This window comes from Tachysurus fulvidraco, chromosome 1 (genome assembly GCF_022655615.1).
Source record: "Tachysurus fulvidraco isolate hzauxx_2018 chromosome 1, HZAU_PFXX_2.0, whole genome shotgun sequence".
In the NCBI taxonomy this organism is placed as follows: domain Eukaryota; kingdom Metazoa; phylum Chordata; class Actinopteri; order Siluriformes; family Bagridae; genus Tachysurus; species Tachysurus fulvidraco.
In genome coordinates, this window is record NC_062518.1 from 43,296,576 (window position 1) to 43,319,871 (window position 23,296).

Genomic DNA, 23,296 nt, shown 5'->3' on the forward strand with positions numbered 1-23,296 from the left:
CCATCGTAAGAACAGCCAAGAGGAAAATAAAGATTTACGACTCTGTACCAGGGTCACAAAACACTGTGTTGGTTAAGAGTTTTGTTTGTTTAGCAAACTGCTGCCTTTAAACACAAAGCAGATCAGTGCATTACATAAGAAAGAAACTTACATTGGATAATTAATGCATCTAAAGTTCTTATAGGTCTAATAAAGGAGAAACCATTTGTTGGGTGATTTAATGAAATGAAAGGAATAAGTGGAGTAACCTTATAGAGGAATCTAGATTTTATTTTCTGAGAATGTGTTTTGAAATAATGAGCATTTATTAAACAATTTCATAAACACTTAGGCCTGAAGATTTTTTTTATTGATCCATTAACGGTAAGTGATTTTTGTAATTTTTTAGTGAGAATAAAAAATAAATAAAATAATAGTTTTAACTTCTTGGTGAAATGAGGATGAGAACATTTCAGTCAAGCTCTTTGGCACAAACAAAGGGATATTTCATTTTGCAGTTCATGTCACTCCAGTCCTTATTTACTGCAGACACAGAAAACAATATTGATTTGTAAAGGATAAAAATGATTTAAATCAAAAAGCCACATAAAACCTGAATTAGAAACAAAGTCTAAACACAATACAACTACAAAAGAAGTTTCTAAATCTGCTTACTGCCAGAGTTTATATTCACACAGCACTCTCCCAACAGATGATTTGGTTCTCCAAAGTTCCACTTGGTGAAAGTCAGTTGAGTGTCATCAGACCAAGCCCACTTAAATATCTAATGGGAAGAAAAGTGAACCAAAGTCTATTACAGGCTGTAATTTTTCAGTTGGTTAAAAAAATCTTGTTTGTTACTTAGCAAACCTGCCGACAACTAGAAAGGCCAATCCATGTTGGCTTCTCCTTTAGATTTTGAACACCAATAAGAAACTTAACCAGTCGATATTCATTTTCATTTTGTATTGAGAGCAAGTGTTCACTAAGATTCTGACAGTGTTTCTAAAAACAACAGCAAAACACACACGCGCACGCACACACACACACACACACACACAGCTGCTGAGAAAATAATAGGTCAGGGTACTTTCTGAGTTCATCATAGACCTAACACTAATTTCTTCATGCAAATGTTCACTGATGAAGACCTGAGCACAAAGCTGACAGAGACACTGGCAGTTCAAAGACAGTATAATATTCTATAAGTGCTTCTATCTACATCAATCCCATGGGTCATATGCTATCCATGACAAATACAAATTTTCAGCTTTTGTATTGTTATACACTGCTCAATAGAGTTCAAATGGGTTACACAGTTATTGTACTTCCATTCATCCAGTAGTTTGTTGGTTAATGTATCATGCTTTTTAATCCATGAGTGGCAAAAAAAACCCACTTATCATAGATATAAAACTGAACAGATGATTCCTGTGATACAGACATCTGAAACAAACTGTTGTTTTCAAGATGACAAAGCCTAACTGATAATAAGATTCATAGATAGCATAAAACGAAGAGACCAGAGGTTAGTGATATGCAAAAATATTGTTATTTCCTGTACAACCTGCTTTACAACCTGCGATTCAAATTTCAAAAATTCAAAGGACAGCCAAAATACAAAGGTTTAACAACAATATATATCATAGGAAACTCAGAATATACCAAACTCAGATGCACTTAATATGGGGAGAATGAGAAAAGAACCAAGCACACAAAAGAGGACCAGGTGGGTTCAATTAAAAGTCTGGTGAATGGAGAATGTGAGAGTACCGACGTTTGTTGTCCACACACCGAGCATTATTATATTCATTATAATAAAATGCAAAGACAATGGCACCACTACAGTCCACGACCAGACTGTGTAACAGTTTCTTTCCACAAACCCTCAGACTCCTTTAACGGAACTGTACTGTAATGAGCACAACACACACATGCACATCAACTGTATGGACTGCACAGACCTCCACCAAATACACACTCTTTCAATATACATCCATCAACCTGTTTACATGCTGTTTTTGAACACTGTTTTTTGCTCTTTGCACATGCTGTCTTACATTTCAGTTTTGCACAATACTTTTTATTACCTCATGCAACTGCTGCTATAATACTGTGTTCATTCCAGTATTTCTGCACACGCATATTGATGGAACATACAATATCTACACTTTTTGTTTATTGTCTTTTGTGTATTGTCTTTTTTGTAATGTCTTATATTTTTTGTTTGCATTGTCTTTTTTCCTGCACTGTTTGCACCAAGTTGCTCAGATGCACTTTATGTGTCTATGACTAACTTACTAAGTCCTTAGCTCTGTCTTTGCTTTTATGTAGCACCATGTTCCTGGAGAAACGGTGTCTCATTTCACTGTGTACTGCAAGAGCTATACTGTATATGGTTGAAATTACAATAAAAGTTTCTTGACTTCTTGATTCTTGGACACCGTTGGAGCTGCAGGTATCCACAGCAGAGATGGTGGTGTCAGTCCATAAGACCACTTTAAGCCATACACTCTTCACACAGTGGGGCATTATGGAAGGTGTTAAGAGAAAAAAGAGGAACAAATGTAGAAGACATTCTCTCTGGTTCTCAAGTTTAATGAGACTAAAATTGGACATTGTGGCCATCATGGGAAATATGATGTGTGGTAAAATCCCCTCACTTTCCATCACCTTGAGAGTGTCATACCCACAATAAAGCATGGTGGTGGCAACACTGTTGCATGGGATGCTTTTCAGTGCCAGGGACTGAAAAAGTGCTCAGGACTGAAAGCTGGATGGCACTAAATTCAAGCCAATTTCTGATTCCAAAAGTCTGTGTCAGTCTTCCAGAGATTCCATGTGTTTTCAGAACCAAAACTAGTCACTCTGGAACCCCTCAATTACTCCCATATAGACCATGGCCTTGAGCTCATGCAGAACACCCATCTGTTACACCAAATTCAAGACACAATCAACAAGGATTGGTACAGAGAAACTAATGCAGGGAAAACCATTCATCAGCTTCAAGAATAGAAAAAGGCTGCAATTTGCAGGAACATGAACAAAATGACAGCAGTTTCATGTAATATACAGTTAAATTCTTGCATTTGTAACTGTGGCCTACTGTAAGTGTCCAAATATATTTGGGGGCAACTGCACAGTTGTAGTTTTGTCTAAATATACTTTCATCCTTAATCCATGTCTGAATGTACAGCTACACTAACATTGTATGTGTTAAAATAATTACATGTCCAAACATTATAACATGCTTCGTCAGCTCAAATATTCCATGTCCTTATCTTTGCATCTTCACAGAACGTTTACAACATTGTGCAAATATCATTTGTATGTTTTAGATAAAATAAATATTTTCTTTGGAAAGAGGAATATATTATTAATAAAAGTATAATTTGGTTCTTATTGTGATTGGCAGATCGCTCTCTTTTTAATATATTTTCTTTTTTCTTTTTGAACATCATTAAAATTCGTCATCTGTATCAATAAACAACATCGAAAAAATAATTGACCAAAGATGATGACCTTTCCCGAATTTCCTTTTAAGCTGTGGCAAACATATCATCAGGTAAAATTAAAATATTAAAATCTTGAAATGCAGCTAAATTGTAATTGTAACCACCAGGAATTACATTACTCTTTTCTTTCTTCTGGATTCTAGAGGCTGTTCTTGAGATTGTGGAAGGTAATTACAATACCTGCACAGATCAGTATGATATTAAGAATACTTTATTTGTACCAGATTTACTTTCTTTTTATGTAATTAATTTATTTAAACTGATTATTTCCTATTACAGACGTTATATACAAAACCATTGGGGTAACATAGTGGTTATTTTTTTTTTATCACCACAGAGTCTTAAGGCTGCAAGCTAATGTATTAAGGCCATAACTGAACAAATAAGGGCTACAAGGCAACTTATAGCAGCCGAAAATGAATATACTGAAACCAAAAGCTAAAAGATTAAAGTAAGAATCATTAAGAACCATCTTCCATTTAGAGAAGAACAGGGGGTCTTGTAAGTGATGGTTTGGCCCCCACATAGTCCTGATCATTGAACATCATTGAATCTGTCTTGGGATATATACGTTAAAACAGAAGGAGTTAACAGAAAGATGTACATACACACACTGGTTTTGATATGTTGCAGCATTCAATTTTTCTTCACTAGAACCAGTATGACAATGTCCCTGTGCACAAAGCAAATCTATAAAGACATGGTTTCCCAAAGGTGGAGTAAAGCAACCCAAGTGTCCTCTGTGGACCTTGTGGAGCTTATTATTACATCAAAGGGGGACTAAAACTAGAACAAGATGTTCAAAAAGCATATTCTAGCAATAAAGTATATTTTGCTGACCATAAAACATTGCATAAAGACATACAGTACTGTGCAAATGTTTTAAAGCATAAATTCTTTTTGTTAAATTATTCTGTTTCAACGGAATATTCCTATGTGGGGGCCAAACCATCACTTACAAGACCCCCCCTGTTCTTCTCTAAATGGAAGGTTCTAGTGAAGAAAAATTGTAATGCTGCAGCATATCAAGACAAGTGTGTGTATGTACATATACGTATGTAAATATGATGTAAATATGTCTACCTGTGTGTGCATATATATATATATATATATATCTTTCTAGATCAGGCAGTAAAGAGTGCATGTTCTGACAAATGCCCAACTGGATGGTATTACTATTCCGGTCGCTGCTACTTGTACAACAGCACCTGACTGGATTGGGCTTCTGCAGAGGTTTATTTTAATTCTTTCCAAATGTATTTACATTTTCTCTACTTAGACCAAGGTAAAAAATCTGTGAAAGGATTATTTTATATATTATATATATAATATATAAAATAATATATAGTATATCTTATACTAGAAAAAAGGCTGTGAACAGTAACACAGTAACAGGACAGGGCAGAAAATAAAATATTTATTTTAAAATCGATGAATGATTGTGTCTTGGACAATATCTTCTATAGCTGTTTGGTACCTGTATAAAGTTTAAAATGAGATTTATTTATGAGATGTATACAGTGTCAGTTCCTTAATTGTGCATAATAACTGCAAGTAAGAACATGCAATGATGGTACAGTTCTGTTTGTTTTTTAGAAATTCTGTCAGAAATTTGATGCACACTTGGTCTCAATACACAGTGAGAATGAATATCAGCAGATAAAGGCTCTTATTCATACTCATGACCCCACGGAGGCTCTAACATACATCGGTCTTTTACATTTCTTTCTCTTTGCTGCTGTAACAAAGAAATGTTCCCATTGTGGGGCGAATAAAGGTATATCTTATCTGATCTGTGACTGAACATTGGTCTCTAAGGAAAAAGCTTCTACCATTTTGACCATTTTTAATGTCAGCAAATAATAAATCCTATTATAAAACCTAATAAAAGTCTATTTTGCCCACCAGATGTCACCTGATCATCCAAAAACGGGCTACACACACATTTACAGCATTTGGCAGACGCCCTTATCCAGAGCGACGTACATACGTACATTTTTTTTTTTTTTAATGCAAAAGATAAGGAAAGAAGTGCTAGTTGAAGTGTTTCCTGAATAAGTAGGTCTTCAACCGCCACTTGAAAATAGCCAGTGACTCAGCTGTCCGGACCTCTAGGGGAAGTTCGTTCCACCACCTTGGTGCCAGAACAGAGAAGAGTCTTGTAGTATACTTGCCTCTTACCCTGAGAGATGGTGGAACCAGTCGAGCAGTGCTGGTAGATCGGAGGTTGCGGGGTGCAGTGCGAGGAATGATGTCAGCACATCCCCAGGTCAAAGCTGACTGATGCAACTAAATTCATAAATAAGAGAGAGGAAGCAAATATGATTTGAATATGAAAACACAGCGTGTGTGTGGTGTGTGAGTGTGTTTTGGGTGCGTGTGTTAGTGGACATTTTATGTGTGCGTTTTTGTGTCTGTATGTATGTTCATTGCACTGAAAAGAGCAAAAGTGAAACCCATTGCCCACTAAATATGAACACAGGAGGTACTAAATTATTTTACGAACACATATTTCAACGAAAATAGACAAAATTTATTTTACGTGCAAAGTGCATAATTTGGAACAGTCATGGTAATTTTCAGGCAAATAATGTGGAAGAAAACCCAAGTTATGCCACATAAACCCTTTAATTGACATTAATCTTTACATTAAACTTCTTGTGCTCTATGTATGTGGGTAGTTGACAAATGACCAAGAAAAAGTACTTTTTTTGGAATGCATAACTTTTTAAGAAAAAATACATATATTTGTGGAGTATGAAAATGTCAGAAATATTTGTGGAGTATGAAAGTTTCATAAAATAGTACTGGTCACTCATTTTGTCAATGACTTCACATATTTTTTCACTTTTTCACTCAACAATACTGTAAATGTGTCCTATGGTGTGACGTTTAAAAAGTACTAAGAAATTATATTAAATAACATAAAATAAATACTTGAGATAGAATTGTTCACATTATTAAAATATTATTTTCTTAAAGTGATATTTATTTTACATGAAAGTACTAATTAGAATCATTTTCACCATGAAGAGATGAAAGGTGTCACACCAAAGGACAAAAAACTTAACAACTTCAGTGGTCTTAAAACATAGTTAAATATTTAAACAATTCTGAGAGAAATACTTACCATGTGCACTTCTCATGGCCTTCATAGTGGTCTTCAGTCACATGACCTTGAGTGGGGTCTTTCAATTAAATGTAGTTGTCCATGATATTGCCCAAATTAAAATTAGGTTTTTGCATAACACCAAAGGACATTTTTTTCTGTGACAAACTTTATGAAATTCCTACACTTTTAGAAATGTATGTATATGAAAAGTGATGGCCACTTAGTGAAATAGACACTTGCACAATTATGCCAGGAGTGTTCATTAAGATTTTTAAACATTATTTTCTTTATTTATAAAATGTAATATTTATGAAATAATGTTGTCTACCGTCACACCATAGGACAATTTTGAGATTTGGCTCAAAGTTCTAAAAAAACTAACAAAAACTTGGGTATTAAAACAACAAATTCATATAAAACAAGAAAATGTTTAACCATTTACAGTATTCTAAATTATGAAAATGTGAAATAAATTATGTTTTATCTTCTGTGACAGTGAAAAAGCCATGTCACGTCAACTACCCATGTGTTTTAGGAGCGAGAGGCTCACAGTGAGATGAAAAAGATCATCACTCAGCTGGTGGAGAAGAACAGTGAGCGGAAGAAGACTGATACACAAGGTAAACATTTATTCTCAGGAATCTGTGTGTGTGTGTGAGAGAAGTTGTTGCATCACATGTACACAGCATTGCACATGTGACAGATGTTGACAGGGATGTGTTCAAAGTCAGGTGTATAAGTGACTAGCACATAGTGCAATGTTTCTTCAGGCTGGAACTACAATTTCTAAGAGATTCACAATTTAACTCCAACTTTTTAAAATATTTTTTATTAACTTGGATATGTTTTTTTTAACAATTAAAATAAACGGAACATAACTCAAACATAGTCTTCTACAACTTGATTGCGATGATTGTCAGGTTTATTACGGTGACAAGGATTACAAGGACCGTCGCAATGTAATTCAATTTGTCCAGCGTCCTGTGATTTGCAACATTGTTGAGATCTTTAAGTGCTGACAGGGGATGAGAAAATAGAAAGCAAGCAAGTCCATAAATCAGATGTTCCTTCTGAAAACATTAACAGCCACAACATATCTGGAAAGCTTGTAGGTTGCTATATACACACCTTTATGACTGAAAAAGCAATAATGCTGCAATGCTCACCCATGAAATAAAGAAAAAACGAACGTGAGCAGTTGCAAGAAGATGCACAATGAGGTCAGCAAAATGAGAATGTAGTTTGTTTAGGTAGAATGAGACCCTTGCTTCATCACTTCTATTCAGCAACCGTGTTTTTGGTGGCATACCTATTCATGTTGAGAGGCTGCAAGAGAGAAACAACACATGACCACATTAGTAACAGTACAGAAGTCATTATTCCAGCACATTCTATACAAGCATACCGACAGGCTAGCCCTTACCTGGGCTAGCCATTATTTATAAATTTCATAAACTCTTACCCCAAATGTTTAGTAGTAGTGCAGAATATTAATACTCTTGCCCAAGGATAAAATTCACTTAGACTTCTACACAGTATATATGAAGACTCATAAGCATAATCGATCCATTTAAAACCATTACAAATTAATTCAAATTCTACTATTTGGTTTTAGATTTTTCTTCAAGTCCCTGTTTGGGCACCAAATTATGAACACCTATTCTGTTGATATTAGTTTAAGTATTACAATAAATGAAAGGCCTCAGCAGACCAATTTTACTAATGATTCATGTGTATTAAAGAGTTAACCAGCAAATACAAATCCAGCTACACCAACAATCACCACATCAACAATCCCACAATTTACAATAAAGCAATATTTCCCAGCAATGCACAGTCTTTGGTTTGCTTTATCCGATAAACAACTTCTTTGCATAGTCTTTGTAAAGCAATAAGACATTCATGGTCACCAAGTGTAGAATAAAAACAGTACTTGAATTTTCCGATGTTTCACTCATCAACATCTATGATAAGTAGAAAGTCATATTTCCTAAACACAAATCTCACTGTAATCTCAGATATTTCCTAACAAAAATCCCACTTGCATTTGTAACTGTGGCCTGAGTGTCCAAATATATTTGGGGCAACTGCATAGTTGTAGTTTTGTCTAAATATCCTTTCATCCTTAATCCAAATATATACTTTCATCTTTAATCCATGACTGAATGTATTAAATGTGTTAAATTACATGTCCAAACATTATTACATGATACCTCAGCTCAAATATTCCATGTCCTTATCTTTGCATCTTCACAGAACGTTTACAACATTGTGCAAATATCATTTATATGTTTTAGATAAAAAATCTTTTCTTTGGAAAGAGGATGTTCCTGACAGTATCACTATATTAGCATCATCACTTACCTTAATTTGTTACATCAAGCGAGTAAAACCTCCTGATTAGGTGTAAGTGGAGTTGCGGTGAGGTATAACATACACAATTCCAGTAGAAGTACAGATACTCAGTTTTTAAAAGACTCCAGTAAAAGTAGAAGTAGTGACTACACTCGTTTTCTCAAGTTAAAGTAAAGAAGTATGTTCACTGACATGTACTTAAGTAAAAAGTCGCCGATACTACTACCTGTTTAGTGTCATGCTGGTAACTGGACCTCATCTTTTATAAATATATATATACGTATATATATGTGTGTGTGTGTGTGTGTGTGTGTGTGTGTGTGTGTGTGTGTGTGTGTGTGTGTGTGTGTGTGTGTGTGTAAGCGTGTAGGCCTGGAGAGTTGTTGCTCCCAGCATCAAATCCATGTTATCATGGTTCCGAATAGGTAGATATCTTCTACGTCCTCCACGGAAAGAGACGCCAGCACACGACACGACACTTCTCCCACGCGTCCATCGTATTGCCAGCTGCGAACGTTCCGGCAGGGCAGTTGGGTTCCCCCGAACCCAAGCTTCTTGTCGAGAAGATGGTGTCAATTGCATTGAGAGACCAGTTTATCAAATCCATGGTATTTTTTTAGTTTGGAGAGCAGTGTGAAGAGAGTCTCTCAAAGTATAAGACAATAGACGAGATGAGAGGAGCAAAGCAGGGAAAAAAGCCAAAAAAGAAGTATGCACTAGAAACGTGCATATCAATAAATACATTTAAGACCATCATAAAAAAATGTGGGTTAGGGTTCTTGAGAGGTCCTTGTATTTGAATGATTTTTGTATGATTATATGTATGTATGTTTTTACTATGTTGTGTTTATGTATGGCTGCTTCTTTGGCCAGGACTTTCTTGTAAAAGAGATTTTGGATCTCAATGAGACTTCCTGGTAAAATAAAAAATAAAAAAATACTCTTCCAGATCTACCTCATTCTCCAAATACAAATGTCTGAGCGATTGGAAAAGCTCGTCTGGTTCTGAAAGGTGAAGGAATGCTGAAAGGAATTCTCTATAGGATTCTCACCCTCTGTTCCCTCACCTGGGCTAGCCATTATTTATACATTTTATAAACTCTTACCACATATGTTTAGTAGTAGCAGTGCAGAATATTAATACTCTTGCCCAAGGATAAAATTCACTTAGACTTCTAAACAGTCTATATGAAGCCTCATAAGCATAATCGATCCATTTAAAACCATTACAAATTAATTCAAATTCTACTATTTGGTTTTAGATTTTTCTTCAAGTCCCTGTTTGGGCACCAAAATATGAACACCTATTCCGTTGATATTAGTTTAAGTATTACAATAACCACGACAACCATTCAGCCAGACAGAGTTGCACTGCACTCCAAATATTCCATGTCCTTATCTTTGCATCTTCACAGAACGTTTACAACATTGTGCAAATATCATTTATATGTTTTAGATAAAAAATATTTTCTCTGGAAAGAGGATGTTCCTGACAGTATCATTATATAAGCATCACCACTTACCTTAATTTGTTACATCAAGCAAGTAAAACCTCCTGATTAGATGTAAGTGGAGTTGTGGTGAGGTATAACATACACAATTCTTACTGCATTAACACAAATCATGCTTTTCTCTTCCAGTGCGTTAAAACATAGAACTATGGCTTCTCAGACCAAAGTGGTGATGCTTCTTATTCTCGCCACAGCAGGAGCAGCTTTGGGTAAGAATCTTAACTCTATTAAGGATATTAGGATATAACTAAAAATAAAATTGTTAGTGAATGTGATATACATTTTATGTAAAATTTTAATACAGTTGTAATTTTGCTTGTTTGAAAATGTCATATTATTAATAAATATATACTTATTGTGATTGGCAGATCGCTCTCATTTTAATATATTTTCTTTTTTCTTTTTGAACATCATTAAAATTCATCATCTGTATCTATAACCAACATCGATAAAATGATTGACCAAAAATGATGACCTTTCCCCAATTTCCTTTTAATCTGTGGTGAAACCAATATCAGGTAAAATTAAAATATTAAAATCTTGAAAAGCAGCTAAATTGTAATTGTAACCACCAGGACTTACATTACTCTTTTCTTTCTTCTGGTTTCTAGCGGCTGATAATGACATTGTGAAAGGTAATTAAAATACGTGCACAGATCAGTATGATATTAAGAATACTTCATTTGTACCAGCTTTACTTTCTTTTCATGTAATTAATTTATTTAAACTAATTATTTCCTATTACAAAAATTATAAATATACAAAACCATCGGGGTAACATAGTGGTTATGTTTTTTTTATCACCACAGAGTCTTAAGGCTGCAAGCTAATGTATTAAGGCCATAACTGAACGAATAAGGTCCACAGAGGACACTTGGGTCGCTTTGCTCCACTTTTGGGAAACCATGTCTTTATAGATTTGCTTTGTGCACAGGGACATTGTCATACTGGTTCTAGTGAAGAAAGATGTAATGAAGATGTAAATATGTCTACCTGTGTGTGTATATATATATATATATATATATATATATATATATATATATATATATATATATATATATATTATATATATATGTATATATCTTTCTAGATCAGGCAGTAAAGAGTGCATGTTCTGACAAATGCCCAACTGGATGGTATTACTATTCCGGTCGCTGCTACTTGTACAACAGCACCTGACTGGATTGGGCTTCTGCAGAGGTTTATTTTAATTCTTTCCAAATGTATTTACATTTTCTCTACTTAGACCAAGGTAAAAAATCTGTGAAAGGATTATTTTATATATTATATATATAATATATAAAATAATATATAGTATATCTTATACTAGAAAAAAGGCTGTGAACAGTAACACAGTAACAGGACAGGACAGAAAATGAAATATTTATTCTAAAATGGATGAATGATTATGTCTTGGACAATATCTACTATAGCTGTTTGGTACCTGTATAAAGTTTAAATGAGATTTATTTATGAGATGTATATAGTGTCAGTTCCTTAATTGTGCATAATAACTGCAGGTAAGAACATGCAATCATGTTACAATTCTGTCAGACAATTGATGCACACTTGGTCTCAATACACAGCGAGCATGAATATCAGCAGATAAAGGCTCTTATCCGTAGTTATGACCCCATGGAGAATCCAACATATATCGGCCTCAGTGACTGTCAGAAGGTAAGCAGAGGATTGTCTGACTGTATGGTGCATGATTTATTGACTTAAACATGGTAAAAAAAAAAAATAATAAATAAACTATTACACCTTGTGATTTCCTCTGTTCATCTTTCAGCCTCATGATTTTTTTTGGACTGATGGCAACAAATTGACTTTCACCAAGTGGAATCCAGGACAACCAGATAATTATAACAACAAAGAGTGCTGTGTGCATATTAACATTGAGGGTAAGTAAAAATCTTCTTTTGTGTGTATCTTAATAGCTTGTGGAGTGTTGCTTTTGTTTTAACTCAAATACCATGGCATTTACGAGTCTATTTTTCTGTTATCTGTAGCCGCTAAAAACTGGAATGATATTCCTTGTGACACCCCCTATGCCTTTGTGTGTGCCAAGGAAAGTGGCTGAAAAGCTTCCTACTGCATCTCACCAAATATAATACAATATTTTTCCTCATCACTGATGAATTTATAAAATGATTCTGTGGCAGACTTTCATAACTTCAGCAATAAAAAAATCTAAAAAAAATTATTATTATTTGTTGTGTATGATTTTATTTTCTTAATGGTTATCATTTTATTGTCATTTTTAAATACACTCTCAGAGAGATAGATCCATCTAACACATGCAGAATCACACATGCAGAATTGTTTTGTCAAAACATCCCAAGATCCCTTAAGGCTTTTTTTAACATGGGTTATGGGGACAACAGGGGTCTGTATAATATTTATTAATATTTATATAGCCAGATATAAAACTGTGCTGGAGTTTCTCTGAAATCTCTTTTGCAGTTAAAAGGCATAAATGTTGATGTCTAAACATATGCCATTATATATATATATATATATATATATATATATATATATATATATATATATATATATATATATATATATATATATATATATATTAGGGAACATTATTAGAAGACATGGGATTAGTTTCCACTGCTATGCTGATGACACACAGTTATATATCTCATCAAAACCAGATGAAATAGCTAAAGTGTCCATGATAACTCAATGCCTTAGGGAGACAAATGACTGGATGAGCTGCAATTGTCTGCTGTTAAACTCTACAGAAATACTACTTATAGGTCCAAAAACCAGTACTCAGAAACTCTCACAATTTAACTTCCATAACATAACTGCTTAACTGTTTACATGGACATAACTGTTTACATTGAACTACATTTTTTTGAACTGCACTACCTCACCAAGAACTGCACTACCTCACTTTATTGACTTATTCGGCATTGCACTTCGTATTGCCTTTATTAAGAACTGTACCTCACCTTTATTTCTTTTATTGCTCTTTTTTAATCTATTTTATTCATTTTTCATTCGCACATTTTTATTTTTACTTTTTACTTTTTACTTTACTGTATGACATTTAGTGTGGACAGCAAAGTAACAATTTCATTGTGCAGGGAAACATGCTTTCTGTCTGTGCGTATGACAATAAACACTTTGAATTTGAAATTGAATTTCCATTTATAGGGATGTACTGTTACTAGTAGCTCGACAGTGAAAGACCTGGGTGTTATATTAGACAGCAACCTGTCTTTTGAAAATCATATCGCCCATACCACAAAAACAGCCTTCTTCCACTTTAGGAATATTGCCAAGCTGAGAAACATCCTGTCTGTTTCCGATGCTGAGAAGCTAGTTCATGCTTTCATGACCTCTGGACTAGACTATTGTAATGCGTTACTAGGTGTTTGTCCTGCATCTTCAATAAATATGCTACAGTTACTCCAAAATGCAGCTGAGTTCTCACTAGGACAAGAAAGTATAACCATATAACCCCAATTTTATAATCTCTACACTGGCTGTTAACTGTTAAGTTTAGAATTGATTACAAACTGTTGTTACTTACATACAAGGCTCTTAATGGTTTAGCTCCCATGTATCTAACTAGTCTTCTAACACGTTACAGTCCTTTGCGCTCTCTATCACAAAACTCAGGACTTCTGGTAGTTTCCAGAATATCTAAGTCCACTAAAGGTGGTAGAGCATTTTCTTATTTAGCTCCCAAGCACTGGAATAGTCTTCCTGATAGTGTTCGGAGCTCAGACACACTTTCCCAGTTCAAATGTAGATTAAAAACTCACCTCTTTAGGCATACACATAATACATCCCATAATATTGTGCGCTATTATATCAGACTCGCATATTTTTTATGAACAGCAGATATGTTAATTCCTCTCCAATGCTTCTCTCTTTTCACCCATCCCAAGGCATCCAGACATTGTACCAGCTCCGATCGTCTTCCGTGCCATGAAGATTTTGGACCTCCACTAAGATGAGGCTGACTCTGTGAGAATCCTGAGACATCTACAGATTTAGCAGCTCCAGTTGGACTCTGTGATACTAAAGAGGAGATCTGAACTTCATGTGATCCTTACACCAATACAACATTTGTTTGACTGTATATTTCTAATCACACCCTCCAGTGTCACCCATATGAGGATAGGTTCCCCTTTGAGTCTGGTTCCTCTCAAGGTTTCTTCCTTTACCAATTTAAGGGAGTTTTTCCTTGCCACTGCTGCCTGAGTCACCTCAGACTTGCTCATTGGGGATAAATACATACACATTGTGAACTATATATATATATATATATATATATATATATATATATATATATATATATATATATATATATATATATATATATATAAAATAATAATCTTGAATTTTTTATTATATTAATTCTTTATATTATTCCTTATGTTTACCTTCTGTTCTATGTTTATGTTCTGTAAAGATGCTTTGAGACAATGTCTATTGTAAAAAGCACTATACAAATAAACTTGAATTGAATTGATTCTGAATATATTAAATAAAACCTGAATATATTGAATGAAACCTGACGTCATCAAGATGCACCCGATATCTTGTACCTTAGGCAGAATGAGTGAGTCAGCGAGAAACTTAGTTGCTGCAAATTTAAGAAATGAAGAGATGGTTAACACGTTGGTAAGTGCATGTACGGCCCAAAATTGTTCAGTAAACCATTGCAACCATAGTATTGGCTATTTCATCGAGGAAGGCCAAATGCTTTGGGCCTCAGCCAGCCTGCTCATAGCCATCTATTTGGTAGTACAAGTAATGCTATTGAAGGAAACGTCCCTCCCAGTCCTCAGGGGCCGTGTGTATCAACCCCTGTCCACAATCTGCGTCCGTTCACTCGGAAGGGCCAAGATAGAAGAGGTGAGTATTAAAATGGGAGGGTTGTGTCAGAAAGGGTATCCGGCATAAAACCTGTGTGAAGTACATGTGCAGATGGTCCGCTGTGGCGACTCCTCAACAGGAGCAGCCAAAAGAAGGGGTTTGCCTTATGCCTATTAATATATATGAATATATATTCATATATATATTCATATATCGGCATAATATATATTATGCCTATATTAATCAGTGAGTGTATCCTTTTCCACTCTTGCTACTAAACATCACTTTATACAATACTAGGGTTAGGGTTAGTACCCATTGGTAGTGGGAAAAGGTTAAAGCTAAAAATAAGTTCAACAGATTTAATGTAATCAGTCATAAAACTTGAAAACTTGAGAGTCCTTCACAAGCAGTGCATCAAGAGCCTCCACTCACAGATGTATTCAGGAAATGCACTACGAATGTTGCCATCCTAGTGTCAGGCCACTCCTAAACAAGACACAAACACCAGAAGCGTCTTACTTAGGCTAAGGAGAAAAATATCTGGACCGGTGCTCAGTGGGTAAAAGTCCTCTTTTCAGATAAAGATTAATTCTGCATTTCATTTGTAAATCAAGGTCCCAGAGTCTTCCCAGAGAGGAAGAGTAAAGAGGCACAGAATCCAAGTTGCTTGAAGTTCGGTGTGAAGTTTCCACAATTGGGGGTGATTTGAGGTAGCATGTGATCTGCTGGTCTTAGTCCATTGTGTTTTGCCAAGTCCAAAGTCAGTGCAGATGTCTACCAGTAAAGTTTTAGAGCACTTCATGCTTCTGTCTGCTGGCAAACTTTATTGAGATGCTACCAGTAATTGGTTTACGCACCATGATATTTCTTGGTATGATTGGCCAGTCAACCTGCTTGCCTTGAACCCATAGAGAATGTGTGCGGTATTGGCAAAAGGAAGATGAAAAATTCCCGACGCAACCAAACAGTACAGACAAGCTGAAGGCTGTTAACAAAGTAACCTGGTCTTCAATAGTGCTTCAACAGTGCCACAGGCTGATCCCCCAAACGTGCCATGCTGCACTGATTATTTTTAGATATTGGACATTTCTGTATTGTACATGATTTATTTGATTGATCTGAGTAAATATTTGGATATTTTGAGATTCAAGATTTTTTTATTTTCATAAAATAAAATCACAACTGGCATGTTACACACTTTCAAGTACAATATGTTTTCTTTAATGAGAAACAAGAGATAAAAAAAAATGCAGATGAACTGAAGGCCACTGTCAAAGAAACCTGGGCTTCCATACCACCTCAGCAGTGCCACAGACTGATCACTTCCATGCCATGCCGAATTGAGTCAGTAAGTAAAGCAAAAAGGTACTACCAAGTATTGATTACATATACATATTCATATAAAGGCCAATAATTCACTAAAAATGTGTTTTATAGGTCTTCTGAAGTATTCTAATTTTCTGAGATAGTGAATTGGTGTGTTTATGTTAAATCTGAGCCAAAATGATCACAATTAAACGTACCAAAAAACTTAAACTACTTCAGTCTGTGAGTACTGAATTTATATAATATATAGCAGCAACCTATAACCACTGAAGGACGAAGTAGCAAAAAGAAACATTTAAGTTGAATTACTGAAATAAATGTGACTATGAACTCGATGCTGCGTCAGTGCTGACGCTATAGGAATGCTTCTGTAAGGAAGTTGTGTCTGAAGCTCTGTGTGAACACACGTCATTTAATGGCTCGGGAAGGACACGTGACGGAGTGATTATGTGGCAGTAAGTCCATATAAGGGCATCTACGTCACACTAGTCCAGCTTCTTTGTCTTCAGGAAGCGCTCTGTGTATGTGTGTCAATTGTTTGTCCTGTCTAAAAGAGAGAAACAATATGTTGCAATCTAAGATGCGTGCATCCGTGCCCCCGCTTTATCACGGGGGACGACGCACACTCTCTTTGCGTTGTTTGTTTGGGGGAGGAGCATGTGTGGTCAGCTCTCGAGGGAGCCGGCCGCATACATTGTGAGGGATCCCCTCTGCGTACTCTCCGATCCCGCCTGGCTGTATTTTCAGCTTTGGCTGCACCTCATGATTCGAGTCCCGCATCCGCCAAGGTGGCGCGACAGCTTTGATCATGGGGTTCGCAGGTAAAGTTAGCGGAAACGGAGCAAGAGACGGGTTCTCTTTCTCTTTCCCTCTCCCCTAACTCTGTTCGCTTGGTTTCGGTTTCGGGCCTACTGTCCCCTGCCCCATGAGTCCGCGGAACAGGAGAAGCTGCATTTGTCCACTGAGGGCCTTGAGGACTTATGTCCACGAATCCGGTTTCCACGCAGCGCCTGGCGCACTATGTAGTGGAGGCCATTAACTCAGGCCTATGAGTTGCGCGGTCTTGCCTTGCCTCTCGGCATCAGGGCTCACTCCACTAGGAGTATTGCCTCATCCAGTGCCTTGGCCAATGGTGTTCCCTTTGGAGATGTTTGTGCTATGGCAGATTGGTCCTCTTCGCACACCTTTATCACCTTTAGGTTCTATAACCTGGATTTGGACCCCTCTCCCGGGTCCCAGGTCCTGCAGGGCCTTTGATGGTTTGTTCCCAGTCTGCTCGTGCTCTCTCACGGCCTCTGGCACAGTCATCGACCAGTGCGTGGCGGCGTGGGTACTGGCGTTCCCATAGCGTCAGCACTGATGCAGCATGGAGTTCCCTCGAAAGGCAACTACACCAGATTACGTATGTACTGCATCTCCATTGTACCCGTGCCAAAACTTACAGAGGCCTTGTAGGTCACATGATGTGGTACTTTGCTTTTTCATTATATCTCTGAGCATTAAATGGTCTGATCTTGGACATAATTTGCTGACAAATTCAATCTGCTGGGAGGACTGGCAACTGTTGTGAGGGCTCTTCATTTGTAATCAGTCTTCTCCATGTCCAGTGGTGAATATCAAATCCAGTGGAAATGGCCTTATAACCTGTCCAAACTAAGGAGCAGCAAGAACTGCTTCCCTGAGGTCATGGCTGATGTCACATCTGCTTTTATTGAAGTAGTCACACTTCCTGATCATTAAACTGCCACCAAGCTCAAACCCTCAGCTGACCACCCTCCAGTCATACTCTCCTCCACAGAGGTCTGCAACGCACTGAGCCGGATCAGCGCACACAAAGCCACTAGACCAGACAACATCCCTGGACATGTACTCAGGGCATGTGCTGAGCAGCTCACTGGGGTCTTTACTGACATCTTCAACCTATCTCTTGCCCAAGCAGCTGTTCCTACTTGCTTTAAATGCATCTCCATTATACCAGTGCCAAAACACTCCAGCACAACGTGCCTGAAGGACTCCCATTGTCATGAAGTGCTTTGAGCGGCTCGTCCTGGCACAGCTGAAGGACTCTCTCCCATCCACATTGGACTCTCACCATTTTGCATACCACTGCAATAGGAGCACAGAAGATGCAGTTTCCATGGCACTGCACTCTGCTCATACACTTGGACAATACTTCAAGTTTGCTTTATTTATATAGCACATTTAAAACAGCCATAGGACTGACCAAAGTGCTGTACAATAAAAGAGTGTTAGTAAAAATACACTAATACTAAGACAAGAGATACTGAAAGCAAAATAGAATTAAACAATATAATAATACACACTAAAACACTAAAACAAGCAGTAATAGAACATTTAAAAACAATAAGAAGAATTCAAATGAAAGGGAAAACTATAGATATGCCAAGGAAAAGAGAAACGTGCTTAAAGGGGGCAGTAATCTTATAGTAACTCTATTGGCAGATCATTCCAAAATAAGAATAAGAACACTTATGCACGTTATGCTGATTTTTGACTTCAGCTCACATTTAACACCATCATTCCATCCAAGTTAATAGCCAAATTAGTAGATCTGGGCATTAACACCTCCACTTGCAACTGGATTATGGACTTTCTGACCAACAGACCCCAGCAGGTTCGATCAGGCTCCATCTGCTCCAACACCATCTCACTCAACACTGGTGTTCCACAGGGCTGTGTGCTGAGCCCCTTCCTCTACTCCCTCTTCACCTCCAACTGCAGGCCTTTGAATGGATCTAACTCCATCATCAAGTTTGCAGATGACACTACCATGATCGGTCTCACCACCAACAATGATGAGACTGTCTACAGGTAGGAGATCCAACACCTAGCCACATGGTGAAATGACTATAACTTGCTCCTTAACATCTCCAAGACAAAGGAGCTCATTATGGACTTCAGGAAAGAGACAAGAGGGACACATGACATCACCCACATCAATAGGATGGTAAAAACTGCCCAGCGCATCACAGGGACTCCACTTCCAGCCATCGAGGACATCCAGAAGAAACGCTGTCTGCGTCCAGCTCGCAGCATTCTTAATGAGAACTCCTCTTATCCCGCCCATAGACTGTTTTCTCTTCTGCCCTCCGGCAGGCGTTTCAGGTGCCTATGGAAGAGGACCAGCCGACTAAGGAACAGCTTTTTTCCTAGAGCTGTCTCTTTATTGAACTCTGCCCCTCGCTGATCCTACTGCCTTTCATACACTGTTACACACCCCACCCCCCCACCACCTTACCCACCTCACACTTCGTTATTGTACTAATGGACTGTTACACAAAAACTATGCTCATTTGCACACTTATAATATATTACACAGCTTATAATATATTATAATGTTTATAATAGCCATATATTTTGTTACAGCACATCCTTCTGTAAATTTCAGTTTATAGTAATTGCCATTTGTATATTATGTTCATAATACATACACATCTGTACATTACTCCTATTACCATTTTATTTAATTTATTTAACTCATATAAACACTGTATATCCTGCACTTGCTGCTATTGCACTCTGGTTAGACCTAAACTGCATTTCATTGCATTGTACTTGTACATGTGTAATGACAATAAAGTTGAATCTAATCTAATCTAATCTAATCTAATCTAAAATTAACTACTCATGCATTTCATTAGGAAAACCTGGCTGCTAATTAATCTCTTTATGTTGATGGAAGGAGGAAGCGACTTATTTCTTTCCCACCTGGTTTCTGAATGAATGATTTCTGAAAAACTTAATCTGTTGTGTATTTTGTCGTCATCTGGAGTAATTTGTTGTTTATAGAACTTTGTTAAGACCACCCAGTTGTTATATAGGCCCTAATGAATAAAAACAAAGAAATGAAGAAGGGTGTGTTTTCTTTTACACAGGACTGTAGATTAACTTTATTGGCCATAAAATATCAATTCTGTAATCTTCATTCATGTGTTTATTATATCAAATAAATCTGAGATGTAAACAAAACTGTCACGGAAAATACAACTCATGTTCATAGACCTGAATGAAAAAAGCTGTGATAATCAGTTTCTTCACTATTTTCTAAAAGAAATGTATTTTTATAAGCATTTATTTTGTGTATTATTAGCAATTAACATTTAAATTGACATGTTTAATCTGGAATTAATGAACAGCTCTTCAAATTGTAGAAACAGATGAAAATGTAGATTTAAAGTCTGCATGAATCATAACCTGTATATTTAAATTCATAAATTTCATGCCACATTAAATGATTAATTATTATTCTGACAAAAACAGCCACCTGCCCTCTAGACGCTGTTCCTGCCAGGATTTTGAAGGAAGCTGTTGACATCATAGATCCCATCCTTGTCCCCTTCATAAACAGCTGTTTTAGGGTGGGTACTGTTCCCGCTGCTCTCAAACACGCTATTGTTAGACCGCTGCTCAAGAAACCCAACCTTGACCCCTCCATACTCTCCAACTTACTCCCTATATCTAACCTGTCATTCCTGTCTAAGTTGATGGAGAAGCTTGTTTTCGCCCAGCTTCAGTCTCATCTTCAACTGCATGGCATTGGTGATACATTTCAGTCCGGTTTCAGGTCGAGACATAGCACTGAATCAGCGTTATTGAGGATCCATAATGACATTCTTGGAGCCCTGGATGGTAAAAGCTCTGTGGTTTTGGTGTTACTGGACCTAACCACTGCATTTGACACCGTGGATCATGCCATCCTCATCTCTCATCTTCAACATGTTGTTGTTCTGCATGGTTTGGTACTAAATTGGTTCTCATCATACCTCACTAACAGAACTTTTTCAGTAATGCTTAATGATTATTCTTCCTCGGTTGCTCCTCTGTCATCTGGTGTGCCTCAAGGATCTATTCTTGGTCCTATTCTGTTCTCACTCTATATGCTGCCACTTGGTCAACTCATCTCCAATCACAATGTTCAATTTCATTTCTATGCTGACGACCTCCAGATCTATCTTCCTGTAATTCTGAGTAATCGTTCTGCATTGGACCCTCTCCATAATTGCCTTCAGGATATCAAACATTGGCTTTCCCAGAACTTCCTTCATCCGAATGAAGAAAAGACTATTTAGCCCGGATTGACTCAGCAGTTCTTTTAGTTTTGGTCCTCTAACACCTCAGTTTGCACCTACCGTGCATAACCTGGGTGTAATTTTTGAGAAAAGTATGCACTTCAATAAACAGAGAAGTGAAGGTGAGCTTTTACCAGCTAAGACTACTCAGCAAGGTCAAATCATTCTTGTCCCAAGCTGATCTTGAAAAAGCTATACATGCCTTCATCACCTCGAGGATTGACTACTGTAATGCTCTCTACAATGGACTGGATAATCAATCACTTCTCAATCGGCTCCAAATGGTACAAAACACGGCAGCACGTCTTCTCTCCAACACCTCCAAATGCTCACACATCACCTCTGTCCTCCTCTCGCTTCACTGTCTTCCGGTGCGGTTTAGGGTGGAGTATAAGGTCCTGATGTTTGTGTTCAAGGCCATCAATGGTCTGGCCCCGACCTACCTCGCCGAATTAATGAAGGTCTACCAACCAGCCAGATCTCTCCACTCCTCTGGACATACCTCTCTGGTCACTTCCAAGTATAGGTATAAAAAGTTTGGAGGCCAGTCATTTGCGGTCCAGGGACCAAAACTGTGGAACGCACTTCCAGCACACTTACGGTGCATCACTGTGCTGAGTGTTTTTAAATCGCAGTTTAAAACTCATTTATTCTTACAAGCTTTTAACACGTACCTGTAGCCTATGATTCAACTGCTTTTTTATGCTCATTTTGTTCTTATATTTTCTTTTCTTTTGTTGTTTTACTGGAAAGCACCTTGTGCTCCTTTTGGTAGTTGTAAGGTGCTCTATAAATAAAAATTGATTGATTGAACTTATTGATATTCAAATGTTTGCAACCTGCATTAAACCTTTAATGTATAATTATATTCCTTTACAATCTTGCTGCACCTTTATAATTTTACACCTTTAAAAATTCTCTGTAATATGTAATAAAACATAATGACTATTATATGACACCGAGCACCTTGATTGATAAGATAAATTCTATTCCTTCTGGGTCATCATCCAAACCAAACTTATAAAGTTCTCTTGATAATGATGCATCAATATAAAGTTATATCTTAGTTTCGTTGTTTTGGAGTTCTTGGATTTCCTTGTAATGCTCTAACAATTATTTGCTATTTTACCCTTGATCCCAGACTCGATTACAGTATAGGTTTTATTATAACTAATTATGTTTGCCTCTTTTAATCCCAGGCATAGATTGAATTTTGGAGAATACTATTATGTGGAAATGCATTTAACGTGTTGCATTTTTTTTTTACTTTACATATCCTGTTTCAGTTGCATTTTTATTCATTAAGACCAAAGGACTTTGTCTATGCACTGATTATACACAATGATTATAGACTTAAACTATGCCATTCATTCCTGCTAGTTTCCTTAGAACAGTTAAGAGGGAAAAAATATTCACAACACCGCAACTGAGATTTACTTAACTGATATGCAAAGTTGAAATGGAAAATCTGATATTTGAGACCAAACAAAATGTGTGTCGGTTGGAAGGAAATTGCTGTCTTTAAACCCAAACCAGATGAGATCCCATAAGAAAGAC

The 23,296-nt window shown here is 36.8% G+C and overlaps 1 protein-coding gene and 2 long non-coding RNA genes across 4 annotated transcripts in view; 2 read left to right on the forward strand and 1 right to left on the reverse strand.

The window, feature by feature from the left end:
• LOC113650532 (lactose-binding lectin l-2-like) overlaps positions 1 to 23,296 on the forward strand; it is a 214,377-nt gene that overhangs the window by 183,867 nt on the left and 7,214 nt on the right. The window lies entirely within an intron of this gene.
• On the reverse strand, positions 310 to 5,721 carry LOC113650515. 2 transcript variants are annotated; one of them, XR_007138095.1, is made up of 3 exons: positions 5,676 to 5,721; positions 655 to 763; positions 310 to 522 (listed from the first exon to the last, which is right to left on the reverse strand). It is a non-coding gene; the product is annotated as an uncharacterized LOC113650515 (long non-coding RNA). The 2 variants fall into 2 exon arrangements; XR_003442440.2 differs by lacking the exon at positions 5,676 to 5,721 and adding an exon at positions 850 to 888 and having other exon boundaries at positions 311 to 522.
• LOC125139018 lies at positions 10,480 to 10,719 on the forward strand. Its single transcript, XR_007138135.1, has 2 exons — positions 10,480 to 10,526; positions 10,602 to 10,719. It is a non-coding gene; the product is annotated as an uncharacterized LOC125139018 (long non-coding RNA).